The 25,431-nt window shown below is 49.3% G+C and overlaps 1 protein-coding gene across 1 annotated transcript in view; it reads left to right on the forward strand.

Moving 5' to 3' along the window:
- The window catches only part of CACNA1E (calcium voltage-gated channel subunit alpha1 E), a 660,165-nt gene that overhangs the window by 44,760 nt on the left and 589,974 nt on the right, over positions 1–25,431 (forward strand). Inside the window, exons 9-16 of the mRNA XM_086694634.1 lie at positions 126–216; positions 11,288–12,288; positions 12,937–13,107; positions 13,999–16,153; positions 16,620–17,085; positions 17,552–17,739; positions 19,574–19,658; positions 22,672–22,799. The gene's annotated coding sequence lies outside the window, so the exon portion shown is untranslated. The remainder of the gene's footprint in view (positions 1–125; positions 217–11,287; positions 12,289–12,936; positions 13,108–13,998; positions 16,154–16,619; positions 17,086–17,551; positions 17,740–19,573; positions 19,659–22,671; positions 22,800–25,431) is intronic.

The raw sequence follows: 25,431 nt of genomic DNA on the forward strand, positions 1-25,431 counted from the left end.
TAATAATTATAATAAAAGTTAATCTTGTATCACATACTCACTTTTCCAAGTGCTTTATGTGGATTATTTTGTTTAATCTTCATCCCAATGAAGTAGGAACTATTAATATCATCCCCATTTTATAGGTGAGGAAACTGAGGCCAACAAAGATGCAGAACTTTCCCAGTGTCACCAGAAAGTAAGTGGCGGAGCCAGGACTGGAGGACTGGAGGAAAGGTATGCTGGCGATCGAGCCGGCTGTCTGTCTTTCTAGAATGTGCTCTAACCCTTCTTGAGGGTGAGGAATTCTTCCCCACCTCATTGTCTAGAACAAAGGCAGAAGTAATTTGGGAGGCTTAGGTGTCCCAGGTTGGTAAGGAAGCCATGCCATTTATCTTGTCTGAGAAGATGCCCTCTGGAATGTTTCCAGGAATGTTTGGCAAAGGGGCTCTGGGGGGAGGGGAGCAGGACAGCTGGGGAGGGGAGGGGCCGGCATGTGTTCATTGCAGGTTTAAAGAGAGGGTGTTGGCTAGACCCACGCTCAGGCAGAGGGAGGCCGAGGGAGCCGAAGGCGCTGGACACGGACTCCTCGGAGCCCAATACTTCCCAGGATGCTCCAGGTCGCCTGCAGAGCAGGCTCTCGGTAGGAGGACCCCTGGCTGTCCTTTCTGCGCAGTGTCCTAGGAAGGACAGGTCCAGCAGGCAGAAAACCCAACGGGCACATCTTTATAGCTTATACGAGAGGTGCTCAGAGTTTGTTGACTGCACGTCACAAATACTTGTAAAAGGCCTTCCGTGCACCAGGAGATGTACTAGATGCTGGGGATGCCACAGTGAGCAAAACGACACGGCCCTTGCCTTCACGAGGCCTTCAGTCTGGATTCCAGATGCTGAATGTGGTGCTGGAGGGTGAGCCGGAGGTCATGGGCACCACAGAGGTGGGCTGCGGTGGGGAGGGGGCTCAGAGGAGGAGAGTCTGGAATCCTCTCCAACGCCAAGCCCTGCCATCTGACTGGGGAGGCTCTGTTTCCCTGCAAGTGTTTTCAGACAGCTGGAGACTGTGGGTAGCTGTAGTCTGGCTTTAAGCACTGATAAGTGCATTTCAGAGGTGGGTGAGGCAGAGGGAAGGGGGCCTCAGTGGGCTGGCTTCCCCGAGAGGGAGCCACAAGGGGAGTTCTTGACTGGGAATGTGGATAATTCTTTTTTAGGACCAGCAGAAACTATGCCCAAAACAGGCCCTTTCCATATTTGATGTCACTTTGGGATCTCCATTAGATTTGCTTAGTGCCACAGGCATTCCGATGGACCCGAAGTCTTGCATTAAACTAGGAAAAACATTATCACTGGTTGGTCTGGAGCCCAGAGATAGGATTTGCTGTCTGGGGCACTGCATGGAGGCAGCCTCCCTCAGCCACGGACTCTAGGGCTTTCTTGAGCAGGAACATTCCATAGTGTAAGGGTTTTCTCTTTGACTGATGTGTTCAGAGAGGGAGCAGCCCAGCTGGGCTTGTGGCTGTGTCCCCCGTTAATTTAAGCCAGCTCAGGAATGCAGAATCTCCCTCATTTTCATGTTCCCTGTAAGCTCTGGGACTCCCACACACTCTACCTGTTAAGTTTAGCACGACCTGTATAACTCACAGGTGAGTGGGCCAACTTCTGAAAATATCCCTTCGGCTCTCCTCTCTCCTGAGCTCCAGCCCTCTGTTCCTGGCTGCTTTCTGGATGTCCCGCCACACTTCAAAATCAGCGTGTCCTTCCTTCACTCAACCATCATTTATAAAGAGTCTTCTCTGGACCAGGGCCTGCTAGGGGTGGGAGATAGAGTCAAAGAAGAGATGCCCCCCCCTATGGTGTGGAGAGTCTGTTTAACTGGTCACCTGCTTCCTCCACTAGACCCAGCATGCCATGTGAGCAGGGGCCGCACTCACTCCCCAGTATGTTCTCAGGCACTAGAACATAATAAGTGCCCAATAAACGTTGTTGCCTCCATGTTAAATAAACACCTGTCCTCAAAAGGCTTCGGGGTGATGGGGAAACAGAGCAGTGAACCAGCAATTGTAGTTCACGCAGCACCAGTGTTAGGGAGGAGGTAAGCAAGAGGGGATTTAGCTAAGCCCTTGAGGTGGGGCTCAGGGGTGGCTTCCTGGAGGAGGCAGTGCTTGAGCTGAGACTGGAAGTGGAAGCGAGAGACACTCTGGATATTGATGGAAAGCCGTGCCGGCATGGACTGGAGGCGGGTCCTGGGGCAGCGGTAGGAGGTGAGGTAGAGAGGCCCAGGGGCAGGTGGCCAAGCTTACGTTCGGCAAACCAGCCCCACCTTCCCTGACCTCCTGTTTTTGGTGGAGGGCACCCCTGTCCTCCTGGAGACCTTCTGGCAACCCTCCACAGTCTGTCTTCTCTCTTCCTTCGGGTTCTAGTCCTTTGGGTTCTGTGCTTGCCCTCCCCCCTGGCACCCCTGCTCTGGTTCCACTGCCCCGCCCTTACCTTCTGCTTGTCTGGGTCACTATGCAGGCCACCTGACTGGTCCTCCTGCCCTTGTCTGGTTTGGCTCCAATCTATCCCATGCACTTCTGCCAGATTCTTCTTTCTAGAGCTCAGTCCTGACCACAGCCCTCTTTGCTCCGTAGCTTTCAGTGGCTCCAGGTGCCTTAGTAAATTAGGGGGAAATGTCTTGTCCCAGCATTTCAGGACTCCAGCCTGTAGCATCTACCTAACTTTCCAGAATCTTCTTCCATTGTTCACATTCATGCAGCCAGCACCAAACTGGACTCTTGACGCTTCTCCAACCACAGCCAAGTTCCTTCTGCCTGGAATGCCTATTCCCATGTCCCCAAATGTCTGTGGGGTCCTATATACCTTTCAAGGCCAATCTTAAACTCTGCTCTCTCTGTGAGGCCTTTCCCAACTTTCTAATATTCTAGCTCTTACCTTGAATTGTAGCACAGTCTAACTCTAACCTACCTGCTGAACTGCTTCTTCCGGAGCATGGGGTATTATTATTAAAGGTATTGGCAGTAGGAGGGGGCTAATAATGTGTTATGGCCAGAGGACCCAGGCAGACCTAAAAACCCAGCAAGCACTGCCCACAAAGTCTCAGATGGTGACCTAGAGTAAGAGGAGTGAAGAAAGAAGAGTCACACCTGATAGCACACCCCACTTGGCAAACTGGGATGAGCCTGGGGGGCCTTGTTCTCTCCAAATTTCTGCTCTTTCTGTGCTCTGGCCAGTCACATAGAAGAACAAGGGAGAGAGCCTGGGCCACCGAACTGTACCAACTGAATGGAAGGGCAGGCCAGGCCAGCCACTCCCCAGTCCACATTTTAGGAATAGTCACCACACCCACTGGCAAATATGGGCCAATCACTGCCCTTGTATGTGACTGGTCAGATGAGCATTGCCTTTCCTTAGGACAGAATGACAGGGGAGGCGTGCAGGGAGGGAGTCCTGAGAGAGCATCTCGTCTTGCCTAGGAAGTCTCCCAATACCCAGCACAGCACAGGGTGCAAGTGATGGGGACTTGTTGAATTAATGAGAAACGAGTACTGCCAGCATGAGCTGGGGGATGGTCTGGATCTGCCTCTGCTTCAGGGTCCAGACCTGGAACCTCTGGACAGGGTGGAAACTGACATCAGAGGGAGCCCTCTCCCTGCCTCCATGCAAGTACACACACACACACAGCAATACTCAACAAATGCTGATGACCCACTGGGCTTGGAAGCTTCAGGGGCAATGTTTATCAAGGTTCACATCCAAAAATTCTGGAAGATTCTCTGTAAGATCATCAAGAAGAAAGAGATGTTGCACGGCAGCATATGAGCTAAGGGGAAGAGAAGCCTGAGAAGCAGACTCAATCAGGACAAAATCCCTGGGAAGTGGAAACACACGGGCTGTGAGGACAATGAGTGTGACCTCTCTGGCTAGGGAGAGAGGACAAGAGGGGAAGGGAGAAGGGGACCAGTAAGACCTGCATAGGGTCCTGTAGCAAAGGGGACTTTTTTTTTTTTTTTTAATTTTTTTTTTTTCAACATTTATTTATTTTTGGGACAGAGAGAGACAGAGCATGAACGGGGGAGGGGCAGAGAGAGAGGGAGACACAGAATCGGAAACAGGCTCCAGGCTCTGAGCCATCAGCCGCAAAGGGGACTTTTAAGAGGTGTCTTTACCAGAGCATCTGAAATGCCAAACTCATGTGTGCCCTGACAGGTGCTGGGCCTCTGGTCAGCCTGCCCCAATCCTACCTCCTAAAGCAGATCTTCTTACCCTGCCCATAGTATAGAGGCTGTGGATAAATGTGGTTGGCTCACTACTCCACTTTGGGGTGGAGTCTGGGGCCAGGCTGCTTCTGATTTCTCTCCCTGACTCTGATGTCAACTCTTATCCTGCCTAGAGGTTCCAGGTGCTGGACTCTGAAGTGGGGACAGCTTTGTTTCTGTGACACTGAACCAATGGTCAGGAGGCCTGGACTCCACCTCTGAGATCCGAATGGGACCAGCGGGTAGATTTGTTCTTATACAGGGGATATGGCTCTGCAGGTAGACTAGGGAAGGTGTTCCTGCAATCTGGATGGCCACCGCTGCCAGGGACATCACTGGCCAAGGTCAGGTCCCGTGATTCTGTGATTCTACCTTTGAAGTGGTTCTGAGTAGGATCCTAGACAACTCTTTTGGCTCCTCCTTCATCTTCCAAATGTTTTAGGGGATCATAACGCCTATTCCACTGGTTTCCTAAAGAGCGAGCTGCCTTCTATATAGTTAAATCATCAAGACATTCTTGATCATTTAAATTTCCCATATGGAACCTTGCAATTTTGGATCTCAACTCTGTGTTCCTTTCTTTCCCCTCCAAAAAGAAATGTCTCATCTGAGGAGTTTTTGATCGTCAGGACTTGAGGAACCTTAAGCAAGTGTATTTGTAAAGGCCTGTTGTCACATGGTTACTTAGTAAAGTCCTATGGATCAGACACTTTGAATGATGATGGTTTTGTCCTTCCAAATGCTTTCCTCAGCATTCTGTCCTTTGAGTGTCACACACGCTACGTGGGGGGAGTTAGGAGGTGTTTATTTTGATCATCCTTTTTCTCTGGTGTGGAAATGCAGGCACAGGCTGGTGGAATGGAGGTGGGAGGAGCTGGGATAGGAATCTGGACTCTCCAAGCACCACTGATCTGGAGGGAAGCTGCTCCTGGCCTCAGCGCCACGACAGCCCTCTGTCTTGGTCTCCTCACCAGCCCAGGGCCCAGGGGAGGCAGGGATGTCAGGGAGCCTCAGTTTCCAGCCAAGTATTCTCTGGTGGGAGAAGCCTGAGGTAGGGTGGGGGGATGTGAAAGCGCCCCTGCAGACAGCCCTGACAAGGGATCACTGCTTTCCCGCCCGAATTAATTACTCCCTGTGATCTAGAGCCTACCAGTAGGCTTTTTGGTGCTATTCTTTCCACCCGCCCTGTTTCCCTTTCTTTTGCATTCTTTCCCTTTGCCCCTGCAGAGGCCTCCTCTGGACCTCCAGGCTCTGCAGACCTGCTCTGCCGTCGATTCTGCAATTCGCCACTGGGAGGCGCAGCGGGCCGCGGTGTGTGGGTTCGGGTCACAGCTCAAAGCTCCAGGCGCACGTCCCGCCTACTGCCTGCCCAGGCCCCCAGCAGGCAGTGGAGCTCCTGGGGGCGCTGGGGAGAGGAGGTGAAGCGAAGGGAGCATTTTTCGGAACCTTGCGGGGGGGGGGGGGGGGGGGGCGGCTCCCGGTTTGTGGGGGCCTGGCGGGGCAGAACAAGGCTCGGGGTCGCTTAAAGAGAGACAAAGAGAAGTGGGTGGCTTGGGATATTGGGAGGTGGGGCAGGGTAGGGTAGGGAGGGGTGAGAAGGAAGAGGCTCAACTCTGTTTCCCCCCGGGGTTTCTCCCCTCTCTGGAATAGAACGGGCTGGAAAATTGCATTTGAACAGAGGAGAAAACGTCTTTGCCTACTGGAGGAGCGACCTGGAGGTGGGGTTGGGGGAGGCGGGGAGGGAAGGGAGTAGTGGAGGGGGGTGACTTCCCTATCTGTTTAACAAACACACAGCACTCACTATGTGCCAGACACTTCGCATACACTCCAACAACATTTTCTTTTCTCTACCTTACTGTATTGTAAAAACACATATATATCACATATAAGGTATAAAATTTGTTAATTTCCTGTGTATGTTACTGGTGAAGTTTCCAGTCAACAGTAGGTTATTAGTAGTTAAGTTTGGGGGGAGTCAGAAGTTATATGTGGATTTCAACTGCATGGGGGTTGATGCCTGAACCCTTTGTGTTGTTCAAGGATCAACTGGATTGAAAATGCCTCACTGGCTGGGAAACTGTGTTAGCTAATCACAAATGGTGCTTGACCTTGGGCTGGTTGCTTATCCTTTATAGTTGTTCTGGGAACCAAATGAGACCATTCACGTAAACAGCTTAGAACAGTGAGTGCTGAGCAAACGTTGATGAGATACAAACTCTTTAAAAAAAATTTTTTTTTAACATTTATTTATTTTTGAGAGAGAGAGAGAGAGAGAGACAGAGTGTGAGTTGGGGAGGGGCAGAGAGAGACAGAGGGAGACACAGAATCCAAAGCAGGCTCCAGGCTCTGAGCTGTCAGCACAGAGCCTAACGTGGGGCTTGAACCCACAAACTGCGAGATTATGTCCTGAGCTGAAGTCAGACACTGAACCAACTGAACACCCCAGGTGCCCGGGTACAAACTGTTCATAGCAGCCTGGACAAGGGGGAAACATAGCTCATCGTTCATTCCAGGTCCACCATTCCTTGTCTGCCTTTCTGGTGTCCAAAAAGCTCTGAAAGCCCAAAGCTTTTCTATTTGTTTGCAAAACTGATTTAGTGGCAAAACCTAACCTAAGCTTATGCTGACCTGCTTGTAGTCTTTATATATCCCACTCAGTGTCAGTGTTCACTTCACTGCAGGGGCGCCTGGGCGGCTCAGTTAGTTGAGCCTCTGACTTCAGCTCGGGTCGTGATCTCACGGTTTGTGAGTTCGAGCCCGTCGTAGGGCTTTATGCTGATAGTGTGGAGCCTGCTTGGGATTCTCTGTCTCTCTCCCGCTCTCTCTCTTTCTCTCTCTCTCTCTAAATAAATATAAGTAGGGGCGCCTGGGTGGCTCAGTTGGTTAAGTGTCCAACTTCAGCTCAGGTCACGATCTCGCGGTCTGTGAGTTCGAGCCCCGCGTCGGGCTCTGGGCTGATGGCTCAGAGCCTGGAGCCTGCTTCCGATTCTGTGTCTCCCTCTCTATCTGCCCCTCTCCTGTTCATGCTCTGTCTCTCTCTGTCTCAAAAATAAATAAAATGTTAAGAAAAATAAATAAATATAAGTAAATAAATACATAAATATTAAAAAATATACATAGGTCCTCACTGCAACTGAGGATTGTTTGGCTAGAATTGACTCGAGATGTTCTTGTAGCACCATGACTGGATAAAGGGTTGCCAACAATCAATATAGAAAGTGGTATTATTGGAGTAATTGCAAAATAAGCATCATCTTCCTCCCTGGGCTTCCGTTTCTTCCTGAGAAATGTGGATAACAACAGCAACACTCACGGAGCACCCTCTAGGTGCTAGACAAAGTTCCAAATACTCTACATACTATTTTACATTACTCATGCAATTCTCACAATAACATAAGTTATAACATCCCCATTTTACAGATGAGGACACTGAGGTGCAGAGAAAAATAATTAGCCCAAGGGTATCCAGCTAGTCGATGGTGGATCTGAGGTTTGAGGTTTGAACCTGGGCAGTCTGGGTCCAGAGCACAGGTTCTAATAACAGTAGTTCCTCCACTTCCTGCTTCCCTTTTTCTCAGCTGTGGAAATGCTAATTACTAATCAATCGAATTCATTCCTTTAAGTAGCATACTATTAGTATATTGGGAAGTAATGTGGTCTAGTTGCCTTTTCTTCTGTTACTAATCTGCCCATCCATCCATTCATCTGCCTTCCCTTCCTTCCTTCCTTCCTTCCATCCATCCATCCATCCATCCATCCATCCATCCATCCATCCATCCATCCATCTGAGATTAATGCTGTGTAAATAGTTACAAGAATACCTCCTATCCACTGTGAGCCTCTAGCCTCAATGAACATGACTTATCTCATCAGTATAAAATGACATCATAATATTTACCTTGCAGGCTGCTTATATTAAATGAGCTGTTTTATGTGTGATGTCTAGCCTGGAGTTCATATTACTCTATGTAGTTGAAAGAGACATAATTACATTGAAGAAATCCTACAACTGGTAGAACTACACATTTCACGAGTGCTCCCACCTTCACATTTATTGTAAATCAGTTATATTTTAGTCTTTAAAAATTTAATCCTGCTGCACCCTGGGAGAAGATACTCCTCCAAATGTTGAACTGACTAAGGGGCCCACATCCACCTTGGCCACCCACCCCCTTCCTGTGATAGAGGGAGCCATCTGCCTGTCGGCTGGCAGGGATTTGGGCACGATAGAGTGGCCTAGTCTCCTTCCCTTCCTGATCTCCCTGTTGACAAGTCTGAGTAGCTTTTTCCTGGAAGAAGAAGGTAGAAGCCTTTGGGAGGGGGCTGGCCCTTCCTTCTCCAAGGAGGCAGTGGAGAGCATCAGGGAGGGAAGTTGGACTGGCTCTGGTGGTAGCTGAAATACGTATTCGTTTTGAGAGAGTGTTCCAACAGCAAGGCCAGGGGCAGCATTTAGAAATTTTTAGTCTTCTGTACTTCTGATCCTGGGTATGGTGGGAGAGTGGAGGCAGGCAGCCTTTGCCAGAGAGAGCTTGGCACTCAGGCTCCTGCCATCTGGGTTGTGAATGTTGTGCGTGTGTGTGTATGTGTGTGTCTCTATGTGTGTCTCTTTGTATGTGTGTTCTTTCCATAGACAGACTCTCTGGCCAGATGTCAGAAGCTCTCAAACCAGGGACAAAGGAGTCCCTGATCCACTGTCTCCCCATCCATACCCCCAATCCCACCACTTCCCTCAAGTTAATTGTAGAACAGATTACAATTCAAAAGAGGTCGAACTTTTATACATTTGTTGCCTTGCCTCTATTATCCAGGTAATAAGGTTTTATTTATTTATTTATTTATTTATTTATTTATTTATTTATTTAATTTTTTTTTCAACGTTTATTTTTTATTTTTGGGACAGAGAGAGACAGAGCATGAACGGGCGAGGGGCAGAGAGAGAGGGAGACACAGAATCGGAAACAGGCTCCAGGCTCTGAGCCATCAGCCCAGAGCCCGACGCGGGGCTTGAACTCACGGACCGCGAGATCGTGACCTGGCTGAAGTCAGACGCTTAACCGACTGCGCCACCCAGGCGCCCCGGTAATAAGGTTTTAAAAGATAGTCCATGGGCCACCTGGGTGGTTCAGTCGGTTGAACATCTGACTTTGGCTCAGGTCATGATCTCATGGTTTGTGAGTTTGAGCCCCATGTTGGGCTCGCTGCTGTCAGCCTGTCAGTGAGGAGCCTGCTTCTGATCCTCTGTCCCCTTCTCTCTCTGCCCCTCCCCTGCGTCCATTCTCTCTCAAAAAATAAAGCATTAAAAAATTAAAAGATAGTCCATATTACATAATAATAATTAATGGTCAAACAAAGACACAAGCCATAACATAAGACAAACCAACCACGAACAGGTTCAAGTTATCTGTTGCAGTCACCTCCCCTGTGCCCTAGGAAGGAGGCTGATGTTTCTGGATTCCCCTCTGCAGTCAGGGACGGGGTGGGATGTAGGGAGCTGCAGTGTTGGTCAAGAGTTCAGGATGACCATTGGCTTGCTGCTGGCTGGTGGGTCCTACACAAAGTTGAGCTGGAAGACTGGCTGGCTTTCACCGAAAGACACAGAAGCCATGTCTATGCGAAGGCATGGGAGGGAGGGGCTCGATGAAGGGACGCTGATGGGGAAGCCCACTGGAGACACTTTGAAGGACTCAGAGGCAGGGGTACCCCAGGTTCCCCATGTGGAGCCCATCTTGGATCATCTGAGCTATTAACTCAGCCGGAGAGGAGTGACCTGTGGCTTCCGGAGTCTGTGGAGCAGAGGGCGTACCCTAGGAATAAAAAGTCATTTGCCTACTCTTGTGAACAGCAAGGCTCATGGAACCATTTGACCTTGCAAGTGTAGCTGTAGGAGGAACTTGCGGTCACTGAACAAGCCCTCGTTGATTATCTAGGCCCCCTGCTTCACCCTGGAGATCCCGTGAGTCACGCATTTAACAAATACTGAGCACGTACCTGTGGCAGTGCTTTCTGGGTGCTGAAGGTACAGCAGTGCACAAACAGAATCAGATTATAACCCTGTTGTCACCGAGTCTGCCTCCTGGTGGGGCGACGCAGATCATAAATGAGTAAAATCTATGTATGGCATGTTGGCTGGAGAAAGGTGTCTGGAGAAGGAATGTTGGGGGAAGATTGTACAATTTTAAATGGAGTGGCAAATAAAGTCCTTACGGAGAAGGTGATGCTAAGATGAAGATCAGAAGGAGGTGAGAGAAGGAGCCTTGTAAGTACCTAGTGAAAGAGTGGGTCAGGCAGGGGACATGATAGGTGCAAAGACCCTGTGGCAAAGGAGACCAGTAATGCCAGAGCAGAGGGTGCACAGGCAGAATGGCAGGAGATGACACTTAGGGAGAGGTGGATCGTGCAGGACCTTGTGGGTTATTTCCAGGCCTTTGTTATGATCTTGACGAGAGATGGAAAGCTGTTGGGCCATTTCTAGCACTGAAGTGACTTAGGGTTTTGTAGGATCACTTTTCCTGGGTTGTTGAACAGAGACTGAAATAGTTTTGGTCTCAGCGATGGCAGTCTGGCGGGATGGTCCAGGAGCAGGAGACCAGGTCCTTCACGGCAGATATGAGCATGGGGACTTGCTCCTGTCCGAGCCTGTCTGATACAACAGGCTGTTGAGAGTAGGTGCCTGGGGAGGGGCCGTCGGGTGAAGAGACAGCAAGGCAACCTCACGAACACTCTGTAACACAAGGAAAGAAACCTGCAGCATCTGTAATATCATTCCATTTATTTAAAATTGCACATGTCTGTGTGCAAGAAGCATGAGGGATGTGAAAGCTGGTCATCAAAAGCAGGCAGTGGTTATGTCTGGGTGGCAGGCGATCCTGACTTTCTCCCCCCTCCCAATACCTTCCTGTAGAGTTAAAATTTTTTTTTAGTAATAAGCAGCTATTATTTATATAACCATGAAAAAAACCCAACAGAGCTATTTTCATCGTGGGAGAATAAAAGAAAATCAGTGTGATTACTGAAGATTTTGTGGATTGTTCTGTTAATATATTTTGTGTTCCCAGGCCCTCAAGTAACCAGCCTCAAAAGCAGGATGCAGCTAATTGAATGGGATGGTGATGATTCCTTCTTCAGTTGGTCAAACAGCTAAATCCGCCTTCGAACCTGCGGCCGCGCAGCTCCCGTGACGTCCGTTTCTGCCTGTTTCAGGTTTGGGGGATGTGCAGCCACACACCTTCCCTGTCTGTGCTCCAAGCCCACTAACAGCCCGTTCACACCACTCCAAGTTCATTACTGCAGAGAGGTGGGAGCACGTAAGGGGAGTGAACCGGAGACTTAGGACTCAACTGCACCAGGCACCTGATGAAAAGTGAAGAAGCAGGACGCCCGACCGGCTCAGTTAAGTGCCAGATCCTTGATTTCTGCTTGGGTCATGATGCCAGAGTTGTGGGATTGAGCCGTGCGTCAGGCTTCGGGCTGAGCATGGAGCCTGCTTAAGATTCTCTCCCTCTGCCCCCTCCCCCGCTTGCATGCTCTCTCTTTAAAATAAAATTAAGGAAAAAGTGAAGAAGCAATAAAAGAAGGAGTGAGTGCCACTGCCTAGTAATTGTGGGACTCAAAGCAACAACTGGCTCCGGCCCCCACCCCCTTTCAAGGAGAAAGTCTTCAAATAGCAGAGGGAGGAGGGGGGAGGAGGAGGAAGGGAAGAGAGGAGGAGGGGAGCAGGGCCTACTTCTCTGACCCCTGTTTCCCCGCAGAGTCACCTCACGTGAATAATTAAGCCCCGAACAAGCTGAGGAAACAGTTTTCTGCAAGCAGGGATTCTGGGAAAATGTGAAGACCCGAGCCGAATTAGCCCTACGTGTTGTTCTAATGCGTTTTTAACTGTGTGTGGTTTTTGCACGTTTAACGCGTTAAGTGTGTGTGTAAATATCTTTGAAAGCCCAAAGTCCCAGGGTCTCCCACGGAGGCCACTGTGAGGACTGCACAGGTTTCCTGCATTCCTGAGTCTTTGAGGCCCCGCTCCCTGGGGACTCTGCACAGAGAAGGAGGCCAGAGCCTGCAGGTGAGGGCCCCCTGGGTCCCTCTGCCAGATACCTGGGGGTGAGTTACAGGTGTCCCCAGAGCAGCAGATCCACACCAAGGGTTACCAAGGCAACACCTGCTCCTCCTGGGACAAGAGAGGAAGGGAGTGCTGACAGAGTAGGATTGCATGAGCTGCCTTTCCAGAGGGATCTGGGCTAAAAATACCCATGCAGTTGGCACTTGCTGGGTTTCGGGAGCCTCTGCCTCATGTCTGGCTCCTGGTGTTCTGACCCTTCAGTGCAGGGTGCAGGACCACGGGGGTGTGGAGGGCAGGCGCTTGAGAAAACCCCTGATGGCCTTACCGTGGGGTGGGGGCCTGAGTCAGAGCTGGGGTGAAGAAGAGGAGGGACATTGTCTTCCTGGCAGACGCAGGGCCTGTCTTGTTTGCCTGCACCGGAAGTCAATAGGTTGGTCACTCCCGGGCAGCCCACCTAGGGTAATCAAACCGCTGGCAGCTCCTGAGGGCACTGGAGACCGGTACAGAATGCTCTTGAACTTGCCCGCCCTTCCTGAGAGGTCCCTGCCAGCCTGGGATTTGCGGGCCCGGGGCTTCCCGGCTCCTTGGGTCCCACGCTGCAGGGGCACGCACTGAAGCAGAGAAATGAGCTCAGACCCCTGCTCTTCCCAGGCTTCCAGTCCGTGCTTCTGAAGGCAGCCTTCATGCTGGGCCTATGTACACAGACCGGGATTGCTGAGGTCTGCGCTCAGCTTCAGTGTGTCCTGGGATTCGGACATCCGGGAATCTCTGGGCATCAAGGACCTCTGAGGCTGGCTATTGAACAACCTGTGTGCCCTGCAGGTGGGTGAGGTGAGACTTGAGGCCCCCCGGGCAGTGCTCAGATAGGCGACTATGCAGCCATCAGAGAGCCCACCTAGGTCATGCAGAGTCCCCCCACCCCCACCCGCCTCTAGAGTGATGCTCCTCAAACTTCATGTGCCAGAGAATCACTGTGTGCTTGTTAAAATGCAGGTTCTGACTCAGCAGGTCTTTGTGGGGCCTGAACTCTGTATTTCTTTTTCTTTTTTTTAGTTTATTTATTTTGAGAGAGAAAGAGCAAATAGGGCGGGGGGGGGGGAGGGAGGGAGGGAGGGAGGGAGGAGGAGGAGAGAGAGAGAGAGAGAGAGAGAGAGAGAGAGAATCCCAAGCAGGCTCCACACTGTCAACACAGAGCTCAATATGGGGCTCGAACCCCACAAACCTGGAGATCATGACCTGAGCTGAGATCAAGAGTCCCACGCCTGACTGACTGAGCCACCCGGGTGCCCCTGAGACTCTGTATTTCTAATAACGTCCTAGGTGGTGCCCATTTTGCATTTCTGAACATGAGGAAGGCTTAAGGGCAGTGGTTTTTAAACAGAGGAGCAAATTCGTGGAGGCGTTTTAAAACTTCAGATTCCTGGGCCCCGTCTGTGACTTCCTGAACTGGTCATCACATGGCAAGATGTCAGAAAAGCTAACCGGTGATTTGAATCAGGACTTTTGATTTGCAACCACTGCCCTCGAGCCTTCAGTGGATGGCTACACATGGGAGAATGCCTCCTCAAAACAATGTGGTCCAAACATTTCTCTATTTTTAGTAAGATTTGCCCTTTGCAAGCCTGGCCTACCATCACTCACTCCTCAGCAAATATTTATTAAGTCTCTTCTGTGTTACCATAAAGGTTTATTCTTTCTTTTCTTGCTGGACAGATAGACGGCAGATGACAGACTCTGTTTCATGCCTCCAAGGCTGCAGAGCTGAATCAGAGAAACCTCCAGTGGCTTAAGGTTCACTAGGTTGGTTTCCTTACATGGTTACAGAGCTACTAATGTGTTCTTAATGAGCTGCCATTTACTTATGCAAATAGCGGGGCACAGATGCCAGGCGGATTAGGGCTCAGCAGAGAGGCATGCCTCTGCATATTGCTTATGTGTTAACACAGGAGTCCCTGTCCTTTCGGATCGACTGTGCTTTTTGTCTTTAATGCTGCTGTGTGGGCAGTGTGTGTGTGCATACGTGCATATGTGTGCGTGTTAGGGGGTCTCACCAAGCCGCCCTGGCATGAAGACATCTCTACCAGCCAGAGTTCCTGGTGGGAGTCACAGACCTCCCCCTGCCCACATCTGCCTCGAGCCTGGTGGAAGACCACTGCCAAAGACCTGTGAGGGAGGAGGGGCAGCGGCCGTTGAGCCACGTGGCATAATGGGCTCGCTGGATCCAAGCAGTGCTGTGAATTTCACTTCTGGTCATCATGAACAACTTTTAGCAAAGGTTCTCTTGTATCTTGTCAAAGGACCCCTCTCCCCCCACGAAAAAAGACCCAAAACCAAAACACAAAAACAGCAACCCCCCCTCGCTCCCAAAACAAAAACCATGAAACAAAGCACTGTGTTTATTACTCTTCTGTTCTCGCGAGAGACCTCCCCGTCACATGAGAGCAGGCGCTGCTCGGACGTGATGGTGTGCGGTCTCTGAGCGTGTAGCTGTGGCCTTGGCACTGTTATCTTCGCTGGCACAAGGGAGCAGCTTGCAGGGGCTGCTGACATTTGGTACCACACCAGGCACTGTCCAAACAGAACCGAATAGGCCTCTCCTCATTTCTCAGAGCTTTTGGAACATGTATCAGAAAGCAAAAATCTGTCCAAACAGGCATGGCGTTCTGGGGCGAGTCAGTGCCACGTTTCTGATGAAGGCCTGTCTGCCCTGGCATCTTATTGGCATTGTTTTGCTGGCACTCCTTTTCTCCAGCAATAACTGCTTTGCTTGGATACCTTTGTGCTCACTGCAGACTCTCCCCGCCTGGCTGGCCTGCTCCTTAACCTGGTGGGAAATGCCCGCTGCTGAAGACTCACTGATGTTGCCACGTGAGGCTCTTTGTATTCCCTCCTGAGACATCACACTCGTAGCTTACCCTCCCTGTCCCCACATCCCATGCCTCCGCAGGTCCTTACCCGTCCCTTTCCCTCTCTGTGGCTGAGACTTCTCTGCATGAGCCTGTGCAGCTCCTTCCTGGGAACCTCGCCTGGCAGGGACCGTTGGCCCCCATGGCAGCCGGGAGGATGAAAGCATTTTTTGGTCTGTGCCTGTTCCCTCCAGCCCGGGAGTCCCCTCTTTGAGGAGAGCTGTGACTCCCGAGTGGGGTGAGTGTTCTGTCACCTGCTACTCCCGGGAGGGAAGGCTGTGTGGTGTGGTGGGTGGCAGGAGGGCAGCCTGGCAGAGGGCAGTGTGGGTTTCAGCCTTGGCACTCACTTGAGTTGTAGACATAAATCACCTTGTCGCTTGGGTCTCAGTTTCTCACCTGCAAAATGGGGGAGGTTGGTCTGGTCTTATCTGGCCCATACTGATTCAAAAAAAGCAAAAAACAAGAACAAAGCAAACAAACCCACTTGGCTTGACATTTGAAAATCCGAGGTTTCATATAAAAGTAGGGATTTTTCCCTTATCTAGAAAAATCGGCATATTTGGCCACATCACCGCCTCCTGGCAACAATTGGCTGCCCCTTTTGTAGGCTGTGCTCTGCAGTTGGGTCCGCTTTGGGGCTCCCTCCTGACAACAGCCCTCCTCAGTCCATTGCTTTATGTATTTGGTCTTCTAGGCACATCTATTAATTTTTCAGGGCTGCCGTAACAAATTACCACAAACTGAGCGGCTTCTAACTACAGAAATGTATCCTTTTATAGTTCTGGAGGCCAGAAGTGTGAACTCAAGGTGCGGGCAGAGCCACGTTCCCTCAGAAGGCTCTAGGAGAATCTTCCTCGCCTCTTCCTTGCTTCCGGTGGTTGCTGGCAGTCCTTGGCACTCCTTGACTTATTATAGATGTGTTACTCCCACCTCTGCCTCTGTTGTCACGTGGCCTTCTCTCCGTGTGTCCATGTGTTTCTTTATTTTTTAAATTTTTTTTAACGTTTATTTATGTTTGAGACAGAGACAGAGCATGAACGGGGGAGGGTCAGAGAGAGAGGGAGACACAGAATCTGAAACAGGCTCCAGGCTCTGAGCGGTCAGCACAGAGCCCGACGCGGGGCTCAAACTCACGGACCGCGAAATCGTGACCTGAGCCAAAGTCGGACACTTAACCGACTGAGCTACCCAGGTGCCCCATCCATGTGTTTCTTTATAAGGGCTTTAGTCACTGGATTAGAGACCAGCTTAATACAGTATGATCACATCTGAACTGGATTACATTTGCAAACCCTATTTCCAAATAAGGTCACATTCTGAGGGGGCCGGGGGACATGAATTTTGGGGGACGTCATCCAACCCAGTGTAGCCTGTGGGCTGGCAATGTTTGGTCTAGCTGTGTCACCGTCCTCCGACTTCTGTCCTCAGGTTCCTTCCTCCGGGCGGCATTTTCAGGGCTCCTTCACCTCTCTGGATGTGAACAGGAGGCACCACAACCTTCTGGTCTTGGTTTGGCTGCTTCAAGGGCCGCCTTGTGGACAGTCACTGCTCTTCTGGATATTTCGTTCGTGTGCGTCCTGGCAGGACAACAGAAGCGCGCTGGGCTGTGGTGGGAGCGTTCTGAGAACGGGATGCACTCTCTGTGCCTGGTCAGATGCAGCTCTCCGTGGTGCTGTCTCTGCACAGCCCCTTCCTTGACTTGTATTTTATTTTAGCACTTCCTCCTAAATTGCAGTGAAGTGTGAACTCACCTGTTTCCTCTCTGGACTCTGAGCTCCATGAGGTCAAAGGCTGCGCTTTTACTCCAGAGATTCAGCCAGGAGAATGGTAGACCCTTAGTAGATGTTTGCTGAGCAGAGGATACTTCAGGGAGCTCACCAAGTCCATACTCACGGTGGGTCCCGGCCCCTCCGGACAACTTGCCCCCTCTTTCATGTCACTCTTGGCCCAAAGCTGCTGTTTTACTTTCCTGAATGCCCCAGTTTCTGACTCTTCCATGGTCTACCCAGCCTCGATGGGTGGACAGTTGAGAAGAGATGAGGATCTGGGTTTTTCCTTGCTAGTCCTTCTCACCGCCAAGTCTGGTATTGTATGTGTTTTGGAGTTTCCTTCTCCAAACCTTCAATCCTGTTGAATAGAAACATTTTACTTAATTTCAGGAGGGCATTTTCCCTCAGATCTGTCTTCAGAGGTGGGATGATACCCATGGTCTGCCTAACCCCGGCAGATTTCATGTCCTTTGTTAAGGAGACTCAGTTTCCCCATCTTCTTCTGTGTACAAGTTGTCTTAAGGTTTTTTTTTCCCCCAATAAACACCTATTGAGTTCTGATCATGGGCCACGTTATGTTCCTGTTCCTAGGAATAAAGTAGTGAATGAACGAATATGGGCCATTGTCACAGAGTATTACTTGACTTAGACAATGACAGCTGCTGTAAAAAGCTCAACACATGGACCTATGACAGTATCTGTCAGGAGGACCTGATTAGCCCTGAGAGCTAAGTAAGGTTGGCTTCCTTGGAACATGGCATTCAAACTATGCTTTGAAGGTAACTAGAAATTGGGTTGTTGGTGGTAGGTGGGGACAGGGAATGGTGGGAACAGGACACACGGAGACCTTGAGGTGGGAGGATGTGACCCCGACCAGGAGCAGAGAGAAGGCCAGTGTTTCTAGGTTGGAGAGTGAAGGGGTGAGGTAGCCATGGAGAGGCCAGGAAGGAAGGCAGGCAGGCCAGACCATACCCTGCCTTGTGTGCAATGGGAGGTAAGGAAGCATTTAAGCAGGTGAGACCATTTTCAAGTGCTCACTCTGGCTGCAGGGTGGGGACAGATGGGGAGGAGCAAGAGGGAGAATGAGGATAGCAGTAGGCAGCTATTGGAATGTTTTAAATTAATTTTTTTTTTTTTTTTTTTTTTTTTAAATTTTTTTTTCAACGTTTATTTATTTTTGGGACAGAGAGAGACAGAGCATGAACGGGGGAGGGGCAGAGAGAGAGGGAGACACAGAATCGGAAACAGGCTCCAGGCTCTGAGCCATCAGCCCAGAGCCTGACGCGGGGCTCGAACTCCCGGACCGCGAGATCGTGACCTGGCTGAAGTCGGACGCTTAACCGACTGCGCCACCCAGGCGCCCCTAAATTAATTTTTTAAATGTTTATTTTTTCTTGAGAGAGAGAGAGAGAGCATGAGCAGGGGAGGGGCAGAGAGAGGGGGGACACAGAATCCAAAGCTGGATCCAGGCTCTGAACCTTCAGCAAAGAGCCTGACATGGGGCTCAAAACCACAAACCATGCAATCTTGACCTGAGCCGAAGTTGGACACTTAACTGACTGAGTCACCCAGGTGCCCTGCTACTGGAATCTTTTAAAGTAAAGCTTGATGATCTCTTGGACTGTGATGGAAGGAGTGGGGGTGGGACAAAGAGGTGGGTCTGGAGAATACCAGGCAGTGTGTGTGGGGGTGGGGGGGAGGGAGGGGGTCAGATAGACCTGGTAATAGACTGGGTGAGGGAAAGGGAGGCATCAAGGATGACTCAAGGTTTCTGGTTTGTAAAATTGGGGGGTGGCATCCGTCATGGTGAAGAGCAAAGGGTGGGAGCCAGGTTTGGGGACGAACATCAGGAGTTCCGTTTGAGATATGACTGTACCTATTTACCTGGTCCCTGGGACTGATGGGAACAACATTGCTCATGAAAATCCTTGGGCTCTTTAGGGGAACTTCTGTGCTTAGATTCAGAGATGGGCCCCTGCACTCTCTTTCCCCATTAACTTGAGTCTACTCTGATCCTTGTAAGAAATGGTCACTCAGTAGGGGGACTGACTGACCTATCAGGGTAACAGTGCCATGTGGGCATTAAAAAATATGGTGCCCGTGTGTCCTGAAAGTTAAATGTCCTTCCCAGGATGAGCCACTCCCTTGATTTTTATACAACTACAAGTGGGTGGGAATCACTGGACCTTAGTGCTGGGCTTCAGCTGCTGAAATGCCCCATGAACTTGGGAGGTCATCGAACTTTTCTGAGCCTGTACTTCTGATGATGAGGATCAGATAAGAGATGGTGTGGGTGAAAGGGCTCTATAAAATTAGCTGTTATATAGAAATAGACGGTGTCTCGGTGTCATTGTGGCTGCAGCTTCCCTGGTGCCATCTGCTGTCCCCTGTGGATCAGATGGAGGATAAGATTTGTGTCAATGACCACATCACTTGGTGGGTGTCACCACTGTGGTCCTGCAGCCAGATTTTTATTACATGTGACACTGTTCTTACGCAAGAATTCTGCAAATTCAGTTCCTTGAGACATTGTGCCAAATCCTTCAGCAAAATTGAAATCTTCCACATCTGCTCTGTTCCTCTCAGTCACTAATTTTGGTAATTTGATTACAGAGACAGCCCTCTCTGTTGGAGCTTTTCTGCGCTGGCTGAGGAAACTGGTTCTGCGTGATGTGTTATTGCCCCTCCTTCTGAACAGGTTGTTTCTCCTTCATGTTTTGTTCTTGAGTTTGGAAAATACAGCACTGACAGGAGCTGCAGTGGGCAAACTGCCTCCGGTTCTTTTTAGAGCAGGGTAGGGAATAAACAAACAAATACATTCATCTATACATAAATACACCTCAGGCAGCTGCTTCTGGAAAGGATCAATACCTGCCTGTGTTTTCCTCTATAAAAAGGGGACAGGCGGAGTGTTTTTTATAGACGACTTTGCTCATTGGCACTGGGAATCCAGCCCGCTGTTTGAGCTGTGAAACTGAGGGCTGGTCTTTGGTTTCTCTGGAGCTCTGTTTCTCCACCTGTAAAATGAAGGCATCTAAATTGCTCTTTCTGGCTCAGAAGGTCAATTCTTTCATTCGTTCAGCAAATATCTGTTCTAGGCAGGTAGCTGTGAACACATCAGACACGCACTCCTGGCTTTGAAATACCTAAGTCCTGGGCGCCTGGGTGGCTCAGTCGGTTAAGTGTCCGACTTCAGCTCAGGTCATGATCTCACTGTCTGTGAGTTCGAGCCCCGAGTCCAGCTCTGTGCTGGCAGCTCAGAGCCTGGAGCCTGTTTCAGATTCTGTGTCTCCCTTTCTCTCTGCCCCTCGGCCACTCACGCTGTCTCTCTCTGTCTCTCAAAAATGAATAAACGTTAAAAAAGTTTTATTAACAAAAATAAAGGGTCCTTATTGTATTATGGTGGGGTGAAGAACAGGTGGGTAGGTATCCTGGAGTGGGGGATGCTTCCCTGTCTGGCTGTCAGGGAAGGTCTCCTGAGAGAAGAAGGCTGAGCTGAGAGGAAGGAGGAGGAAGAGGAGAAGGTGGGATCATCTGGGCCAAGGAAAAGCCTTTAAGAGGCTGTGAGGAACTGGGCGAAGTCTGGGATGGCTGCAGCTCGGAAAGCAGGGGGCAGCTGGGTGGGAGGAAGCTGGAAATCTGGGCAGGGGATGGTTTGCCAGAGCTTGGTGGGCCTTGAAATCTGGAAGGGGGCAGAGAGACCCAGGGCCTTTGAACCACTCAGAGACTGAGGTGCCCCCAGTGGCAGGCTGGGGGTGGTACTCCCAAATTCAGCGTTCTCTTCAGCCAGCCCAGTCCCTCCTGTCTTCTGGGCCATTGGAATAGCCCTTCTATTTGGCTTCTCCTGATAAACCGCTCACCCTGATTTCTTTCTTTTAACTATTTTTTCCCCTGAAGAGATGTTTATGGGATTTGAGGCATCTGAGGCAGTTGGCAGGGTGAAGGAGGGCTTTCTTAACTGTTCAGTCTTCTTTTCCCAGTACTTTTTGTCTTTTTCCTGCATATTTTCTTTGGAAGCCCTGCCGAGGGCTTGTTTGGGACTTAAATTTTAGTAAGAAGGCCATGTGGGAGTTAGGAGGGGTGAGCAGAAGATGAGCCATCTAGTGTCAATACCAAGAAGGACCCACAGACTTCCCCTCCCCGCCACTTTTGAATAAAGAGCCAATGCCAAACTCTAACCACTTTATACTTAAGCAAATTTAACAAAAATCTCATTTAAAAATAGCCACCTTGAAGCTCCTCAAACACTCCATGTTCCCTCCCTCCCCAGGGCCTTTGCACATGCTGTCCCTTCTTCTTGGAGCGCTTTTCCCTTCACCTCATACCCCTTTGCCTACTTTCCCCTACTCCTCCTTCTTAGCTCAGCTTAAACATCACTTCTTCAGAGAAATTGTCATTGCCCCACCCCGGTGAGATTGGGTCCTCTTATATTCTACCATGGCTCCCTATTCTCTTCCTGCATACCACTCACTTTTGCTTGTAGTTAAGTATTTGTGAAGTAGTTTGATGATTCCCCACTAGACTCTAAGCTCTCTGAGAGAGACTGTTTGAGTCATTGTTGTATCTTCAGCATGGAGCACAATGCCTGGCACACAGTGAGCATCCCATAAACATTTATTAGGTGGATAAATTTTCATGAACCACAATTTCTTAGGCTTTTGGGATATGCTGTTGCCATGACAGAACTTAAGAAAGCAGAAGTCACATTACAGCTCTTTGGCCTGGGCCTCTGTGAAACCCAGGCTGACATAAATCTGTCAGGACATGTGTTTCAGTTCATGTTTGACAACAGCTCTGGCCAAAAGGAAAATGAACGGAATGTTTGGGGATAGGGAGCTCAATACTTTATGAGAAAGGTCAGACATTTGGGCAGGGAGCTGGGAGTTTAATGTGGCCGAGATATTGATCATCGACCATCCACGTGCTCTGACATATGCTGGCTTCTCTTGTAATTACATTGCCATGTGCCTGGTTCTTTCCAATGGATTGAGAGTGGAAGTAATGGGAGCCATTTCCACCTGGAGGTGGTTCAAATGCATGTGCCTTTTTTCACCTCTCTTTTCGCTTATGTTGAAGGCCATGTGTCCATAGGACAGAGTTGAAGATGGAGAAAAACCTCCTAATGTATGAAGCCCTTCTGTGAATAAAAAGTAAATCTTTGTTCCATAAAACCTTTAGGATTAAGATTAATCTTAAAATTTTTTTTTCTTTTAATGTGTATTTTATTTTTGAGAGAGAGAGAGAGAGAGAGAGACAGAGAGTGCAAGCAGGGAAGGGGCAGAGACAGAGGGAGACATAGAATCTGAAGTAGGTTCCAGGCTCTGAGCTGTCAGCACAGAGCCCGTGCAGGACTCGAACTCACAAACTGTGAGCCCATGACTTCAGCCGAAGTTGGATGTTTAACAGAGCCACCCAGACGCCCCAGGATTAAGATTAATCTTATCAAAATTTCAGGATTTATCTGTTACTGTGGCATATCATAGACTGTCCTGACTGATACTCTCTTACCACACGAAACTTGCTCATGCTTTTTCTAAAAAACCAAATATTTATTTCCTTTTAAATTCTTACCTGTTAACCAGATGGCTTCTGACTTTCTGGAACTTGTATAAAGAATTCCAGGCATCCCACTAGTGATTTTCAGACAATATGACTCCTGCCAACATTTGGTTGTATTGGTCTTTTAACATGGTTTCCTTCCCATCCCCCAGGAACAATGTTTCATATGAAGCAAATGTCTTTCAGTTCCTGGTGGCATTTCTGACAGCTTCTGGAAGAGGGGTTCTGCTTGGCAGATTCCTGGAGTGTCTTCTACATGCTTCAACCTGTTCTCTCCCAGGTGAGCTGGACCTCAGAGTATGTCCCTTTCAGGTTCTGATCTTCTCCAATTATTCAGCAGGCTCAGAATTGAAAGACTCAGACTGTGAGTAGACAAACCTCCCATTCCCCCCCCACCCCCCAAAAAAAACCCAGACAGTCATTTTTAGGGTAAAGGAGCCTGTGCTCTGTGGTACCTGCTGAGGAACAGCTTCTGAGTCCTGCTGCTTCTTACACTTTACTCCTTCGAGAGCTGCTGGGGAGGGGTCAGGGACTTGCTGAGGAGGAAGGAGCTTCTGCTGGCAAATGGGAGCTGGTGTCAGCTGACAGATCCTCTCCACACTGAAAGCGGCCTCTTGCCGGCTGTGGGGTCTCACTAGCTGGCAGACTGTGAGCAGACCACTCCAGCGACCTCATCTGTAAAACAAAGTGTGTGACTGGGGGTGGGGCTGTGTAGCACTCAGTTGTCAAACCACTGACCCTCAGGGATCAGAAGGATGGGTGATGGGCACATAGGGCACTGGCCTTCTATGCCAGAAAAGCTCTGCTTTTATTTATTTCATTTAGGTGGTAGGATAATCGTTGATGTATTAACTAATCAATTAATTAATGCTTTGTTCTGGCTGTCATGAGAGGTTACAGAGAAGGAGGTGAGTTTTATTTTCTCCCATCACCTTGAATTCTGGCCTCCTTGCCCTAGGGGTCTGCTTTTGAGATTAAGGACAAAAAAGTCATTCACAGGGAGAACTGCTCTCCCCAACCTAAGTTTTGTTTGAAGATGAGAGGAGAGGAAAGAGAGTATGGGGCTCAGAGTGGTTCTTCTTGGGAGAGAGGGGCTGGCAAGGGCCAGTGAGGGGTGGAGGACTGTGTCTTGCCTGTTGACATAATGCTAGTTGTGGGTGGTTGGCTGCTGTGTCTTCAGATGCCAGTTCTGTGTCCTCAAGAATAGCCTTGGGTGGATCTCTGTGCTCAAGAATGTCTTGGTGAATAAGTCAAGAAGGATCTTGGAGATAGAAGAGGGTTGGGGAGAGTGATATTCTCTTTTCAAGGAGCAATGGTAGATGAGGGAACAAAGGGAAGTGTCTTCTACCCATTGACCCAAGGGATGGGATAGAAGAGAGGGTCTCCAATGACTGGCTGTTATTGATACTGGACTCCTTGGCTATTATGATGAGTAGAGACTTAGTGCCAGATTTAGTGTACCTTGGAAGAACATGGAATACGAGTGATATGGAGAGAATCCTAGGCTCTGTGCATTTGGCCTTGTAGATAAGAGTGCTACCAAACATTTGCAATGCACTCTACTGAATGACCTCTGAGGTTCTTTCTGGAGCAATCTATAATACTGTAGTTTTAAATGGTGATTTATGGGTGGTAAGTGTCTTAAACTGTAATCCTCTACATCCTGCCCCACCTCTGCTCTGTATCAGGGGGCATACACATGGAAACTCTAGAGTTTCAGCCATGGTGGGTGGGGGCGTGGGGTCAAAAATCATCCTCTTAGAAATTTGGAGCCAAGTTTACAAAGCACAAATGAGACTTTGCAGAGCCTGATGCTTGGTTGGAGAACCTGGATCAGACCATGCTTGAACCAGCCAGATCTACTGATAACTAGAAATGCTCATTTGAATTCATGTGGCAGGTCTGCTGGGCCAGCTGAGCTCCCCAGTTTTCTCACCAAAGGCATGGCTCCTGCACATGAGATGAGCCACTAGCTTCACTGGAGGCTCAGCTGGTGTTCATGTGAGGGATATAGCCACAACATAAAAGCACAGATACATTGGAGATGTTCATGTGCTGGTAGCATGAGTAACGGTCCTCTGTGTTTCACTGGCCAGCAGGGCATGAGGACCTTCCCCAGGGCCTGCTCCACAGACTGGTCGGCTTCTTCTGTTCTCTGGAACTTAAATCCAAGTCAATCACTAGTTTGCTTGTGCTCAGGGGCAGATTTACATGGAATTTATGAGGCTGAGGCTCCAGGCCCTGGGAGGTACCAGGGGTTGAAGAATGTTCTAAGTGGAGAGAGTAATTTCTATACAAGCATTCTGGTAATTGCTTAAAGAGATCTTGGTAGCAAAGGTCTGGAAAAAATTTCAAGTAACTTGTTATTATTTATTCTTTTATTCAAAATAAGTGTGCTCTTTTGTACCTGATTTTATATTAGTTATTTTGTATTCTTTTTCCAGCAGAGGGAACAAAAATGGCTTCAGGTGTTGCAAAACCCAGATCTGGGACTGCTTACCTTAGTACACACGTGCCTGGGATGTTTCTGACAATCAGTGAGCAGACAGGAGTGTGTCTAGAACTCCTCCAAATACCCCTGTACTTTCTCCTGTTGGTGTTTGGGTCCAACCCATCCCCCCCAGGAGTGTCTTTCCAATCCTGCCTGAGCCAGCCACTCCTGAAGCTCTTCTGTCCAGGTGTGGCCAGGTGTGGCCAGGTGTGACTTCTTCCACTTCCAACCAGTGGTGGACATTTCTTTAAAATCTAGTTAGTGAGTTCTCATGTACAACTTTATATTTTCTTCTGTTGTTTGTCTTGAATTGAAATTTGAGTACCAGATTGTTACTTAACTTTTTATGTCCTTTTGTCCTATTTCCCCGAATTAGAGCATAAGCTTCTTGAAGTGGGGGCTGCTTTCACAAAAAAGAACT

Source organism: Puma concolor, chromosome E4 (assembly GCF_028749965.1).
Source record: "Puma concolor isolate L17-30 chromosome E4, mPumCon1.1.hap2, whole genome shotgun sequence".
Taxonomy (NCBI): Eukaryota; Metazoa; Chordata; class Mammalia; order Carnivora; family Felidae; genus Puma; species Puma concolor.